The sequence below is a fragment of the Drosophila albomicans genome, chromosome 2L (assembly GCF_009650485.2).
Source record: "Drosophila albomicans strain 15112-1751.03 chromosome 2L, ASM965048v2, whole genome shotgun sequence".
Taxonomy (NCBI): Eukaryota; Metazoa; Arthropoda; class Insecta; order Diptera; family Drosophilidae; genus Drosophila; species Drosophila albomicans.
Genome location: NC_047628.2, coordinates 8,260,990 through 8,277,183, shown reverse-complemented (window position 1 = coordinate 8,277,183; position 16,194 = coordinate 8,260,990). Strand labels below are relative to the sequence as shown.

The window sequence follows — 16,194 nt, the reverse complement described above, 5'->3', positions numbered from 1 at the left end:
TTACTGCGGCTGCTGTTCCAGCTACTGCTCTGCTAACTGCGCTGCTGTGTTGTTCAAATTGAAGCTTTACATAAGTTGACATATCGCTGAGGCTTTTAGAGCCCGGCTGCAGGTCCTTTGCTCAAGTTCTAGAAGCGCGCTTCGCCAATCAGCTGCTGCTGTGCTGCTGTCGACGCGTCGACATCACTTGCAACTAGACTTTGCCTGCTTTTTTAAATTCGCTTTTTCTTTCTTTTTTTGCAACTTGTTTCGGCTCTTTTTCCTACTACGTTTTTTTCGGTTTGAAACCGGCTTTCAAAAGGTTCGCCAGCGTCTGTTGCTGTTTTTCAGCTGTTTCGTCGCTTTTGTGGCACATTGTCAAAAAAAAAAAAAAAAACAGCGCGTAGAAGAAGCAGAGAGACACACAAAAAATAAACCACCAAAAAACACAACAATAAAGTGGTTAAACTACTTTTTTTTATTACACTTTAATTTGTGTGTTTTCTATTTGTTTCATTTCTCAACTACTATTTTGCCGTTTTGCCTTTATGCGTGGGCCTTTCGAAAAGCATTAAGAAAACTTGATTTATAACCCTCGACAGATAGACCGCACACCTTCGTAGCCCCCGTAGACCGCTCTTCGTTCGCAAAAAAAAAAACACACAAAAATCGAAATACGGTCAGTAAATCAATATACAACAATATTAAACACAAGTTACCAATTAACCTGCACACAAAGTGTTAAATAAAAACCCGTTAGATAAAATTCAAGTAACAAGTAAAATCAAGAAGCAAATAAAACAGTAATTGCAACAATAACAAACCATAAACATGTGATTTTCTGTTGTGCCACCAGCTGCTGTATGTCCTCTGTGTACAAAGTGGACGCCAGGATGCATCGCAACATCATCATCGAACTCAATTTCATCAGCATCGCCGTTTAGCAGCATTTATGCACCAGCAGCTTAACATACACCTGTACACAACACCAACAACTGAGGCAGAGCGGCAACGGCATCGGCAGCGGAAACGACATCATCAGAGGCAACCAAACTAACTTATAAAGGTGAGTCGTAACTTAAAGTTCAAAATACTTGTCAAAAGCTTCAAATGGTCAGCTTTAGATCAGCTTATCAAAATTTCGCTTAAGTCCACATACCCTATAAGATTAGATTACCAATGACGGGTAGTTTAAATACGTACAAAGTAGGGCCAAAACAAAAGTTACTTGATTAAGAGGATATGAAGTAGACGGAAGTGAAATCTCCACGAATTTTTTCTAAAAGAATAAATAAAAGTCGGGAGTTCGCTACATTAAATTTTTCATTAGATAACCGAAATTAGAACCATTTTCTTTTGAAATATACTTTTTTTTTACAATTATTACTATATAAACGACTAAAGGAGACTCAAAAAAGATTCATTTTTAATTTTTAAGTGAAGTGTCTAAATTCGGTAAATTTAATTTTTTATTTTATTTCAAGAATAAATGACTAAGTCAAACTAAGCAATCTAGAATAATACATATAATTTGCATTTTCATTATAATTACTTTAAAAATTACCAATTTAATTTCTAGAATATAATACATAGAACTATAATTTATTAATTTTGTCTGACGCTGTCTGTTCTTTTATGAAATTATGAAATTAAAAAATTAGTCTGACTTTCATTTATAGTGGAAAGTTAAACGAAGTTTCTTTAGTCCAAACTTTTATCGAAACTCTTTTCACTCTATGCTATAATTAGACCCTAAGGTGTTATAAACTTGGTAATACAGCATTCTTCTCTTGTAAAGTAAGGGCATTCCATAGAAATACCAATGATGGCGAATTTGATTGAAAAATCATATGATTTCATATTCGCACCCTTCAAATACCCTTTTCAGATACCTGCTGCCTGTGTTAAAGCATCTGTCTTCCAATTAAGATAAACCCTTGAAGCTCTATAACATAAAACGAACTTCCAGTTTATGGGGCATAAAATTGTTATATTTATGTAATTACCAGTCTAGTCTGGAATTAAACGCCATAACAATAAAACCCTCTATAATGACGGACAGAGCCTACTTCAAATCCATAATAACCATGTGTTATGTCAGTTTTAAGGACGCATACTCATATCTTATTTCCATTATTCGTTTCGTTCGTTTAACCGTCGTCGTCGTCTCGAGAGAAGTGCGAAAATGTTTAAAGTTTTGTAATTGGAATTGTGTTCATGTTTGATTGTCATGGCGGGTTTTTGCGTGATGAATGAGTTTGGGGTCTTCAATCAATCTTTTTGGTTGTCCAATGACTCCCAAAGCAAACGCGAAACTTTAAATGCTTTTTTCGCTGGTTATTTTACGTAGAGCATCTTAAAAGTTGTGCAGTTTTGTTATTTGGCTGTTGTTGTCGTTGTTTTTGGTTTTTTATTATCGCGAATTTTTACGACTATTTGGCTGGGGCTCTTTGCCACAGAGAGTTCAAATTGAAGTGAGGGCAAATTGTAGCCAGAGACCGCGGGCCCATTCAAAAAGCCCGTCAAACCAGTCGCAGCCATTTCGCTTTTGCCTAGCCTGGATGGCTGGCTGGCTGGCTGGCTGGCTATCTCGGGCTATCTGACTGGGCTGAGACTGGCTGACTGGCCGACTGGGCCGTTGATGACTTTTTACATAGCCAAAGAAGCGACTCAAACTCAAACTCCGACTTTCTGACTCTGTGACTCGAACTCAAACGCAAACGCAAACTCGAACCTAAACCAAAAAGATACGAACAGCGCTCACGTATCTAAACTTGTTTCAAACGTGTTACATTTAAGAACGTTCGCCGCAAGCGGCAAGTGGCAATAATCCTTTCAAACTGACAGCGTTGCCATGTCGACGCAGTGCAAGACGAAGAAGCAGCGACAACAGCAGATGTAGTTGTGGAAGGGCTGCCAAGTGGGAGTGGCACATTGACTGAGTTTCGTTTTAGTTTGCAACAGCATATGTGCGAACTTATACGAGGGGCACTTCAAAATTACTCAGCTGTAACCCAATTAAGTCGCTTGCATCACAATTCAATTTGATTATTATTTATATATATGTGTATATTTCAAATTTCAATGCCAATATTTTAATCTCGAATTTAATGCTCGCTTTTTCAAATTAAACACATATTCTGTTAATATCATCAAGATATTATTATTCTATTTCAAGGCTGATAAATTGAAATTAGTTTATATTACCCAAAAATAAATTCTTAAACAAAATATACTCATTTCAAAAAATTGTGCTGATATTAGATATTTTTAAGAAAATTTTTTTTTTGTTTACATTCAATATTACTTTGTAATTTACAAGAATTTTCAAGGGTTAACACACATTGAGTTTATGTAATAAAGAGTTTATTATTCGCAACGTGATCGAAGATTTTGAAAAAATAAAAGAAAACCTTTCAAGTCACCCTCTAGCATAAAAGTACGTATGTCTATCCCTCCATATGCTGGCTGTCATTCTCTGGTTCGAGTTTGCAGACATTTTGATTGCCAGTTGTTGCTGTTTTTATTTTTATTTTTTATTTTCTCTGTTATCATTATTTTTTTTTGCTGTTGTATGCCCGCCGCCATTTTGCTTTTCGAGTCATAGCTACACAGTATGTGGGGAGCATACGATATGTAGATGATACCCGCACGATATGGCAAAAGAGGTATTTGTATTTGTATTTTTTCAAATCGCAAACAAAAAATGAAAAAAAAAAAAAAGTGAAATTGATATTTTTTCGCACAATATTGCCGTTAACAAGGTAGCAACCTAGCAACAACATTTCGCTTGTCAAATTTTATTTTTGCACCTTCCTGCACTGCCGCCGCCGCAATCTGTGAAAAAACGACACTGCCAGGTGAACGGGAAATTGTTTACCGTGGTTCCAAAATGATGTAATTTCGCGTGCTCGTGCAATTCAATTTCCTGCCAGCGGAAACGCGCGTCGCTCTGCTCACCCATTGTAGTCAAACATCGCAGAGGCACCCTCCAAACAAACCCAAATATCAACCCAAAAAATTGCCCCATCTCTCGATCCTCTATCCACTATCCAATGCACCCTCCATTCTTAACAGTCAACTGCCGACCATTCGCACACAAACTTGAAAGCATTGTCCAAATTGTTTGACAGTTTCTTTTTCATTTTTTCTTGAGCTTTAATTGTTCCTGCAAAGTGCAATTCTACCAAAAAAAATCTATAGAAAGAAAAGAGGAAGAAAGATACAAAATAACAATAATAAATAAATAACAAATCAATTTTGCAAAATTTGCGGTCTAAACAGCTTATCCGTTTTGCCCATCACCCCCAAGGACGAAGAACTCAATACAATATATCACATGTCGTTTGTGTACTATCTAAAGACTCAAAAGTCTATTATATTTCAAATAAAGTTTGAATGCTCGCAGAATATTATACGAAGTAAATATAAGATATATTTATGAAAAGCCTTTGCAGTCGATTAAAATTATATTTTCATAAAATTAAAATTGATGTTTAGCTAAAAAGTTAAAATAAAAGTTAAAATAATAATATAACAAATTAAAGTATGTAATGAAATTCTCACAATTTTGTTTGTGAAAATATATCAGAAAAATAATCTCTTTAAATTAGTATCGATTAATTCTACTTTTGTATAATTATATAAAATTATAATTTATAATCATAACAAGTAAATGAATTAAACTTGTCTTCAAATATGATTCTTAGTGAATATTTATTTATTTATTTTTTTTAATATTTATCATAGTGTATGCTAACTTCGGATTGATAGTTGTCCATGTTTTATGTGCGAAGTGTTGAATTTTCAAACTGTTTGGCATATTTCGCATAAATAAATTACATTCAAAGCCGAGGGGTCGGTCAGACTGGTTGCCAGGCCAGTTCAGCTCAGTTCTGTTCTGTTCTGTTCTGAACTGTTCAGCTTGGTTCAGTACAGCTCTAGATTTTGCTCTGTCCGTGCAGCCTATATTAACAATAATTCCTTTGTACTGGCATCTTGCCAAAAAGTTTCTCGGCCTCTCCCTGTGCTTACACAGCAGGCGACGAACGTTTTGTGGCCAATTTCGGTTGCCCACGAGGTGGCGCAGTGGAATGGTCTCCGTTTTGTGACCCATTGTCAGTTGAAGTTAAATGCGACGCCTGACACAAAGAAAAAAATAAAATTCAGAAAAAAACTCACAACTTACGATGAGCAATGGACAATGGAGTATCAGAGGCTTCTGAGTCCTTCGCAGCCTTAACAAACGTGACATTTGTCCACAGTAAAATGCAAAAGAACTATTCAAATTGTCGACAAACTTGAACAAACAAGAAAAAACTACCAATTGTATATGATTAATAGCAAATAATGAAAATAGTACTGCACAGACAAAAACGTGTTAAAATCAAGATCAAATGTATTAATATAATGTCAAATTTTTTTTCTCTCTGTTTGAATGCTAAAGAATGAAATATTTTCCTACATTCTCTTCCTTTTTATTTTTAATTAAAATTTCGCCAATAAAAAAATTTACATTATGTTTCAAAGGATACTCCTGGAAAATAACTTGGTATTAAATTGGTCACGATTTTAAATCCATTAAGGTAATAAAGTTTATTCTGAAAATATAAAATGCAATCTGTATCAATTGAAACCAATTTGCACAAACTCAAGTTACCTTTATGAAAGGGCACCTTAGAGGCAAATTAGAAGACGATCTTACACCAGCAAATACAATATTGAGTATATAATGATTGTAAATCATACCCAATACTTCACAATCAAACTCAATTCCAGTAAAGTTTGTATATTTTCCTGCATGTAGAATTCTTAAGTTGAAGGCTCCATTTATGCTTTTTAAATCTTCGTTCAGCACTAAGTTCGCATTAAGCGTTGAAATGTTTTGCTCCGTGTAATTTAAATTATAGTTGATCTGAGCTAACTCTTTACAGAAATTCTTAATTTCAAAAACATTGAAATCAATCACAGCCTTCTTCTGCTAAATAGATTATAAATTAATGAAGTAATAGTAAAACAAACTTATTTAAAATATACTTATTTACCTTTGCTCCTCCTATGCATAATGGACTACACAACAACAGAGTTAATGCCAAAACAAATATAATTCTAGTATTCACGTTTACTACTCTTAAAACTCTGATCATTTCGGATCAGACTAATTGACTATGGCTTAATAAAGGGCTTCACATGCTGGATACAAGCTTTTTTTAATAGCTCAGTTTGTATTTATATAATCATTGGTAATTAAAAATATATTTGTAAACTTTCTATTTATCAACTTATAGAAATTGCTAGTGCTCCATTTGTTAAGTTTTATCCACTGATTTTTTGGTTCCATTTATTTCAGTATGAAAGCTGTCTAATTTTATTCAAAGGTTAACCAAATAATATAAATATCTAGAGAGATACAAACTATATGATAGATATATCAACGATAAGTTTTCTTCTTTTCATTGGGGAAAATTTGGTATCACATTTGCCTTCATCGAAATGAAATGAATTTAAAGACTTCATTGCGAATATAGTCATTAATTTTTCTGACAACCACAATGCGGTGGTTATAAAAAAACTGTTTGCATTTGACTTAAAGCATACTTTTCGAAAATAATATGTTACAATTTTGAAGCTATGTGAATATAAAAGTAAATTATAAAAATTTGTTCGAATTAAAGTTTTCTTTCTTAAATGGGAATGGAATTAGTAGCATAAGCTTCAAAGTCTCTTACAGTAGTAACAAACGTGCTATTTGTTCACCGTAAAATGCAAAAGTATTCAAATTGTTCTTAAACTTGATACTTTAAAATATGGCAATATATCTGCACAGAAAAAAAAATGCTACCAGAATTAAATTTTTTTTTAAGTGTGAGTACTGAAGAATTAAATAATTACATATTTACATTTTAATTAACAATAATATAATAAACATACTCAAATTGTTAATTGATTCATACTACAATATTATCTATTTTCGGCGAAGTTTACCTCCAGTCTTAATGCCTATCATCAAGTGCTGATTATGGAAAACCGTTGCATATGTTTCAAAGGATAATTCAGGAACATAACTTGGAATTAAATTTGATACGATTTTGTATCCATAAACGTAATATATTTTATTCTGAAAAAAATATAAATAATAATATAAATAAAGTATTTGAACAAATTCAACTTACCTTTATGATAGGGCACCTAAGAGGAAAATTGGAAAAGGATCGTAAACCAGCAGCTATAATATTGAGAAAATAATAATTGTAAATCATAGCCATTCCTTCACAATCAAACTCAACAGTAGTAAAGTTCACAAGTTTTCCTCCATATTGAACCCTTAAATTGAAGGCACCATTTATGTTTTTTAAATTTTTGTTGAATATTAGGCTCGCATTAAGAGTTGAAATGTTTTGCGCCGTGTAGCTTAAGTTATAGTTGACCTGCACTAACTCTTTATAAAAATTCTGTATTTCAAATAGATTGAAATCAATCATCATTTTTTGCTGTTGAAAAGATTTACGATTTAAGTAGCCAATGAACAAAAGGATCCTTATAAAAACATTATTCAAAGTATATTTACCTTTGCTCCTTGTACGAATAATATATAGCAAAACAACAAAGCCAATGTCGAAACAAATTTTATTGTAGCGTTCATGTTTAGTGTCAATTTAAAACTGTGATCAGACTAATAAAGAACTTTAAATGTTGGTTACAATCGCTTTTTAATTGTTATAACATTCTTTCGAATTATATAAATATTGGTAATTAAAAATATGTTATTTTTTTCAGATTGCATAGATTATTTCAAGATTTCATTTATTAAGGTTTGTCTGTACTTTTTTGGTTCAATTATTTTAAGTATAAATGCTGTTTAATTGTATTCGAAGGTAAATCAAGTCATAATTCATTGAAGATAAAATATATATATATATATATGTATGTATATAGTAATGACATGTGATTGACAGATTGATAGTTCCATTTTTTATTCGAGTAAACTTTGTATCAATAACATAATTAATTTTTAGTATTTTTATTTGCCAATGCATTTATCTATTTCATACTTCAGATACTAATATGGAAATGTCACTCCCTAATTTAATGACATCAGTGCATTTTTATGACACTTACAATGCGCTGGTTTGCATTTGAGTTAAAAGGTATTTTCGAAAAATAATATGATTCAATGTTGAATCCATATAAATAATAATGCTTATTTTAAAAATAATACAAATTTGTTCAAATTGAATTTATCTTTTCGAGGATGTAGTATCGTAATCTGTTACAGTGGTAACAAAAGTGTAACCTTAAAATGCAAAATTATTCAAATTGTCCTTAAACTTGATCAAACAACACATAACCAATTGTATTTATATTTTTGTACATTTTTGTGCTGAAGTCAAGAAAAAATATTTGTATCCTATATGATATATAGGTATATATGATAGATATATGACATATGATAGATGATCTAAATGGAAATTTTATTTCTGCGTGAATACCGGAGAATTAAATATTTATTTATTTAATGTTCGAATGACAAAGACAAAAAAACATATTGGGATTATAAATGGATTAATAATATAATAAAATCTACTTTCGGCGAAGTTTACCTGCGGTTTTGATGCCCATCATTAAATGCTGAGTATGAGAAATGGTTGCATATGTTTCAAAGGATAGTTCAGGAAGATAGCTTGGTATTAAATTTGTTATGATTTTGAATCCATTAAGGTAGTAAAGCTTATTCTAAAAAAATATAAAATGACCTTTATATTTTCTGAATCAAATTTTTACAAATTAAAATTACCTTTTTGAGAGGGCACCTAAGAGGCAAATTAGAAGACGATCTTAAACCAGCAAATACAATATTGAGTATATAATGATTGTAAATCATACCCAATACTTCACAATCAAACTCAATTCCAGTAAAGTTTGTATATTTTCCTGCATGTAGAATTCTTAAGTTGAAGGCTCCATTTATGCTTTTTAAATCTTCGTTCAGCACTAAGTTCGCATTAAGCGTTGAAATGTTTTGCTCCGTGTAATTTAAATTATAGTTGATCTGAGCTAACTCTTTACAGAAATTCTTAATTTCAAAAACATTGAAATCAATCACAGCCTTCTTCTGCTAAATAGATTATAAATTAATGAAGTAATAGTAAAACAAACTTATTTAAAATATACTTATTTACCTTTGCTCCTTCTATGCATAATGGACTACACAACAACAGAGTTAATGCCAAAACAAATATAATTCTAGTATTCATGTTTACTACAAGCTTAAAACTCTGATCATTTCGGATCAGACTAATTGACTATGGCTTAATAAAGTGCTTCACATGCTGGATACAAGCTTTTTTTAATAGCTCAGTTTGTATTTATATAATCATTGGTAATTAAAAATATATTTGTAAACCTTCTATTTATCAACTTATACAGATTGCTAGTGCTCCATTTGTTAAGTTTTATCCACTGATTTTTTGGTTCCATTTATTTCAGTATGAAAGCTGTCAAATTTTATTCAAAGGTTAACCAAATAATATAAATATCTAGAGAGATACAAACTATATGATAGATATATCAACGATAAGTTTTCTTCTCTTCATTGGGGAAAATTTGGTATCACATTTGCCTTCATCGAAATGAAATGAATTTAAAGACTTCATTGCGAATATAGTCATTAATTTTTCTGACAACCACAATGCGGTGGTTATAAAAAAACTGTTTGCATTTGACTTAAAGCATACTTTTCGAAAATAATATGTTACAATTTTGAAGCTATGTGAATATAAAAGTAAATTATAAAAATTTGTTCGAATTAAAGTTTTCTTTCTTAAATGGCAATGGAATTAGTAGCATAAGCTTCAAAGTCTCTTACAGTAGTAACAAACGTGCTATTTGTTCACCGTAAAATGCAAAAGTATTCAAATTGTTCTTAAACTTGATACTTTAAAATATGGCAATATATCTGCACAGAAAAAAAAATGCTACCAGAATTAAATTTTTTTTTTAAGTGTGAGTACTGAAGAATTAAATAATTACATATTTACATTTTAATTAACAATAATATAATAAACATACTCAAATTGTTAATTGATTCATACTACAATATTATCTATTTTCGGCGAAGTTTACCTCCAGTCTTAATGCCTATCATCAAGTGCTGATTATGGAAAACCGTTGCATATGTTTCAAAGGATAATTCAGGAACATAACTTGGAATTAAATTTGATACGATTTTGTATCCATAAACGTAATACATTTTATTCTGAAAAAAATATAAATAATAATATAAATAAAGTATTTGAACAAATTCAACTTACCTTTATGATAGGGCACCTAAGAGGAAAATTGGAAAAGGATCGTAAACCAGCAGCTATAATATTGAGAAAATAATAATTGTGAATCATAGCCATTCCTTCACAATCAAACTCAACAGTAGTAAAGTTCACAAGTTTTCCTCCATATTGAATCCTTAAATTGAAGGCACCATTTATGTTTTTTAAATTTTTGTTGAATATTAGGTTCGCATTAAGAGTTGAAATGTTTTGCGCCGTGTAGCTTAAGTTATAGTTGATCTGCACTAACTCTTTATAAAAATTCTGTACTTCAAATAGATTGAAATCAATTATCATTTTTTGCTGTTGAAAAGATTTATGATAGCCAATGAACAAAAGGATCCTTATAAAAACATTATTCAAAGTATATTTACCTTTGATCCTTGTACGAATAATATATAGCAAAACAACAGAGCCAATGTCGAAACCAATTTTATTGTAGTGTTCATGTTTAGTGCCAACTTAAAACTGTGATCAGACTAATAAAGAACTTTAAATGTTGGTTACAATCGCTTTTAATTGTTATAACATTCTTTCGAATTATATAAATATTGGTAATTAAAAATATGTTATTTTTTTCAGATTGCATAGATTATTTCAAGATTTCATTTATTAAGGTTTGTCTGTACTTTTTTGGTTCAATTATTTTAAGTATGAATGCTGTTTAATTGTATTCGAAGGTAAATCAAGTCATAATTCATTGAAGATAAAATATATATATATATAGAAATGACATGTGAGAGACAGATTGATAGTTCCATTTTTTATTCGAGTAAACTTTGTATCAATAACATAATTAATTTTTAGTATTTTTATTTGCCAATGCATTTATCTATTTCATGCTTCAGATACTAATATGGAAATGTCACTCCCTAATTTAATGACATCAGTGCATTTTTATGACACTTACAATGCGCTGGTTTGCATTTGAGTTAAAAGGTATTTTCGAAAAATAATATGATTCAATGTTGAATCCATATAAATAATAATGCTTATTTTAAAAATAATACAAATTTGTTCAAATTGAATTTATCTTTTCGAGGATGTAGTATCGTAATCTGTTACAGTGGTAATTAAAGTGTAACCTTAAAATGCAAAATTATTCAAATTGTCCTTAAACTTGATCAAACAACACATAACCAATTGTATTTATATTTTTGTACATTTTTGTGCTGAAGTCAAGAAAAAATATTTGTATCCTATATGATATATAGGTATATATGATAGATATATGACATATGATAGATGATCTAAATGGAAATTTTATTTCTGCGTGAATACTGGAGAATTAAATATTTATTTATTTAATGTTCGAATGACAAAGACAAAAAAACATATTGGGATTATAAATGGATTAATAATATAATAAAATCTACTTTCGGCGAAGTTTACCTGCGGTTTTGATGCCAATCATTAAATGCTGAGTATGAGAAACGGTTGCATATGTTTCAAATGATAGTTCAGGAAAATAGCTTGGTATTAAATTTGTTATGATTTTGAATCCATTAAGGTAGTAAAGCTTATTCTAAAAAAATATAAAATGGCCTTTATATTTTCTGAATCAAATTTTTATAAATTAAAATTACCTTTTTGAGAGGGCACCTAAGAGGCAAATTAGAAGATGATCTTAAACCAGCAAATACAATATTGAGTATATAATGATTGTAAATCATACCCAATACTTCACAATCAAACTCAATTCCAGTAAAGTTTGTATATTTTCCTGCATGTAGAATTCTTAAGTTGAATGCTCCATTTATGCTTTTTACATCTTCGTTCAGCACTAAGTTAGCATTAAGCATTGAAATGTTTTGCTCCGTGTAATTTATTCTCAAATTCTCAATTTCAAAAACATTGAAATCTACCATCATTGCTCTCTGTTAAACAAATGTGCGATTTTAGTTAAAAACGCAGAAATTTAAAAAAAAGAAAACAATTTTAAAAATGATTACCTTTGCACCATGCGTAAATAATATACAGATGAACAGAATTAATATCGAAATAAGTAAAAGTTTATTGCTCATGTTCACTTCCAGCTCAAAACTGTGATCAATTTGAATAGGACTAATAAAGTGCTTCAAATGTTGGCTGCAATCGATTTTTAATGGTTCAAATTTAGCATGGAATAACATAATTATTGGTAATTAAAAATATGTTTAGTATTCAACTATTTATCATCTTGTGGAGATTTTTTTTAAATTGCATATATGATTTAATTTCTGGTTAAATTATTTTATTCAAACGTAACTTCAAATCATGGAAAATAACCAAAAGACAAATTACAGATATATTAACGTCAAGATATTGAGAATTTATAGTTTAAAAAATTAAATAAACCGTACCATTCGAGTAAATAACTTGGTATAACATCCCTCATCATAGAAATCTCTTTTTAATAATATTTATAATTTGTTTACTTAGTACTTGAATGACAGAAATATATTTATGGTTATTAAATAAACTAAAACAATTTTACAAATAAGTGAAGGTTATTCCTAAAGCTTTGGATACTTGGTATGAAGTTTGTTACAATATTAAATCGATTGATGAAATAAAGTTTATGCCAAAACTGTTATCAATTTGAGTGAGACTAATAAAGTGTTTGAAAAGTTTATTTGGTCAGCTTTTTTCTTGTAAAATTATTTTATACAAGTAAAATTGGATAACTTTAATAAACAATTTCATTCAAAAGTTAACTTAAATCATTTTGTCATAAGAACAATACATATTTTCGGCGAAAATGACCTCCGGTTTTTATAACAACTATTATGCGTTGATTATGGGAAATTTTTGTATATGACTCAAAAGGTAATTCAGGAAGATAACTTGGTATTAAATCTGTTACGATTTTGTAGCCATCTACATAATAATTTTTATTCTAAAAATGTAAAATAAAGTTTATATGTATGAATCAAGTTTTCAATTTTAAGTTACCTTTAGAAGAGGGCAATTGAGCGGGAAATTTGAAGTGGAGCGCATACTAGAAAATAACATTTTCATTAAATAATGATTGTAAATCACACCCAATCCTTTGCAGTCAAACTCTGCATCAGTAAAGTTCACATATGTTCCGCCAAATAGTATTCTTATATTGATGTCTCCATAAAAGTTTTTGACTTCTTCGTTAAGCGTAAAATTAACATTGAGAGTTGAGATGTTTTGGGGTGTATATTTTAAGTTATAGTTGATGAGTAGCAAATCTTTGTGCATATTCTCGATTTCAAAAACATTGAAATCAATCACACTTTTTTTCTGCAACAAAATTTTACCAATATTTGTAAAAAAAAAATAGGTATTTAAAATACATTTACCTTTGCTCCTTGTGTGAATAATATACACCAGAATAACAGAGTTAATATCGATACAAATATAATTGTAGTGTTCATGTTTACTGCTAGCTCAATACTGAAAACTATCTAGATCACATTAAATAAATTTTGTGTAATAAAGTGCATAACATAACTTAATCTTTTTTTAATTTTTGTGTTTGAATTACATAATTATTATTGGGTATTCGAAATATGTTGATCAATATTTATCGTCTTGTATAGATTTTTGCTAAATTTTAAGTGTGAACTTCTCTCAGATCTTTTCTTTCTAAATTCTGGTTTGGTACGAAATCTATATAATTGATATAACAACATTTTGACAGATTTATTAAATAATTGATATATGAAAAACAAGTCATCTACAATTTTAAATTAATAATATTGTTTGAATGGAAATTTGTGTATTATAAATAATTAGGCACTTCATACTTAATAACAGAATTATACACAAATAAAATCATATAGTTATTCACAACTCATAATACATATTTTCGATGTAGTTGACCTCCTGTTTTTATAACAGCTACTATGCGTTGATTATAGGAAACTTTTGCATATGACTCAAAAGGTAATTCAGGAATATAACTTGGAATTATGTCTGTTATTATTTTGAAGCCATCTAAATAATAAAGTTTATTCTGAAAATATAATATAAAATTAAGTTTATATGTATGAATCAAGTTTTCAATTTTAAGTTACCTTTAAAAGAGGGCAACTAAGCGGGAAATTTGAAGTGGAGCGCAAACTAGAAACAAACATCTTGATCAAATAATGATTGTAAATCATACCCAATCCTTTACAGTCAAACTCTGCATTAGTAAAGTTCACATATGTTCCGCCAAGTAGTATTCTTATATTGATGTCTCCATACATGTTTTTGACTTCTTCGTTAAGCGTAAAATTAACATTGAGAGTTGAAATGTTTTGGGGTGCATATTTTATGTTATAGTTGATGTGTAACAAATCCTTTTACAAATTCTCGATTTCAAAAACATTGAAATCAATCACACTTTTTTTCTGCAACAAAATTTTACCAATATTTGTAAAAAAAATATGTATTTAAAATACATTTACCTTTGCTCCTTGTGTAAATAATATACACCAGAATAAAAGTGTTAATGTGTAAACAAATATAGTTGTAGTGTTCATGTTTACTGCTAGCTCAAAACTGAGATCTATCTGGATCACATTAATTGACTTTTGTTTAATAAAGTGCATAAAATGTTGAAATTAAACGATTTTTAATACTTTTGTTTTGAATGTTCAGCAGTAAACAAGATGATTATCTTGTATAGCTTTCTGCTAAAGTTAATTTATAAAGGTTTGTCAGTTCTTTTCTCGTTAAATTGTGGTTAGGTACGAAAGTCAGATAATTTTGTTCGAATATTAACCTTTTTAATTTTGATATGACAATATTGTAAGAATATAAATTTGTGTGTTATAAATAATTAGGCACTTCACACTTTTATAACAGAATTATATATACACAAATAAAAGTCTTTTTTATTATATTGTTGACATAATTATTAAAACCTCATAATAAATATTTGCGACGTAGTTGACCTCCTGTTTTTATGATGACTACTAAGCGCTGATTGTACGAAATTTTTGCATATGAGTCAAAGGGTACTTCCGGCAAATAACTTGGTACCAAAGTTGTTATAATTTTAAAACCATCTAAATAATAAAGCTGATTCTAAAAATATAAAAAAAAGAATATATTAAACGATACTAATTTGTTGATATTAATGTTACCTTCTTGAAAGGGCAACAGATTGGGAAATTAGAAGTGGAACGCAAATTAGAAACTAACGTCTTGAGTAAATAATGATTATAAAGCATACCCAATCCATTACAATCAAATTCTACACCAGTGAAGTTTATATATCTCCCGCCATATCGAATTTTTATATTAAAGACTCCGCTTAAGTTGTTTATATCTTCGTTGAGTGTAAAATTAACATTGAGCGTTGAAATGTTTTGTATGGTATACTTTAAGTTATAGTTGATATGTATTAACTCTTTATAAAAATTCTCAATTTCAAAAACATTGAAATCGATCACCGTTTTTTTCTTCTAAAATGATTTACAATTGTAGTGAATACACAAATTGTATTTGAAATATAGTTACCTTTGCTCCTTGTATGAATAATGTACAGAAAAATAACAGAGTTAATGTCGAAACAAATATAATTCTAGTGCTCATGTTTAGTGCTAGCTTAAAACTGTGATCAATTTGAATCACATTAATTGACTATGGTGTAATGAAATGCTTTATATGTTGGTTTTAATCGGTTTTTAATACTCTGTATGGAATTATATAATTATTAGTATTTAAAAGTATGTATAACAGTCAACTGTCAAATCGAATAGATTTTGGATAAGATCCATTGTATTAGCTTTCATTTCCTAAATTTACTGTTAGATTTATTAAAAGGCTTAACATCTCTTCTTATATGAAATACACCAAGAAAAAGTGATGAACAATTTAATTAAAAAAATTCAAAAAAATGTCCACTAAATTAATGTATTCCTGATACATATCGATATATGCTAAGAAA

The 16,194-nt window shown here is 29.5% G+C and overlaps 1 protein-coding gene across 1 annotated transcript in view; it reads left to right on the top strand.

Annotated features, from left to right (window-relative positions):
- The first annotated feature begins 594 nt into the window (after nucleotides 1-594).
- Nucleotides 595-16,194, top strand: part of LOC117565820 (uncharacterized) — a 76,060-nt gene continuing 60,460 nt past the window's right edge. Inside the window, 1 exon segment of the mRNA XM_034245123.2 lies at nucleotides 595-1,045. The gene's annotated coding sequence lies outside the window, so the exon portion shown is untranslated.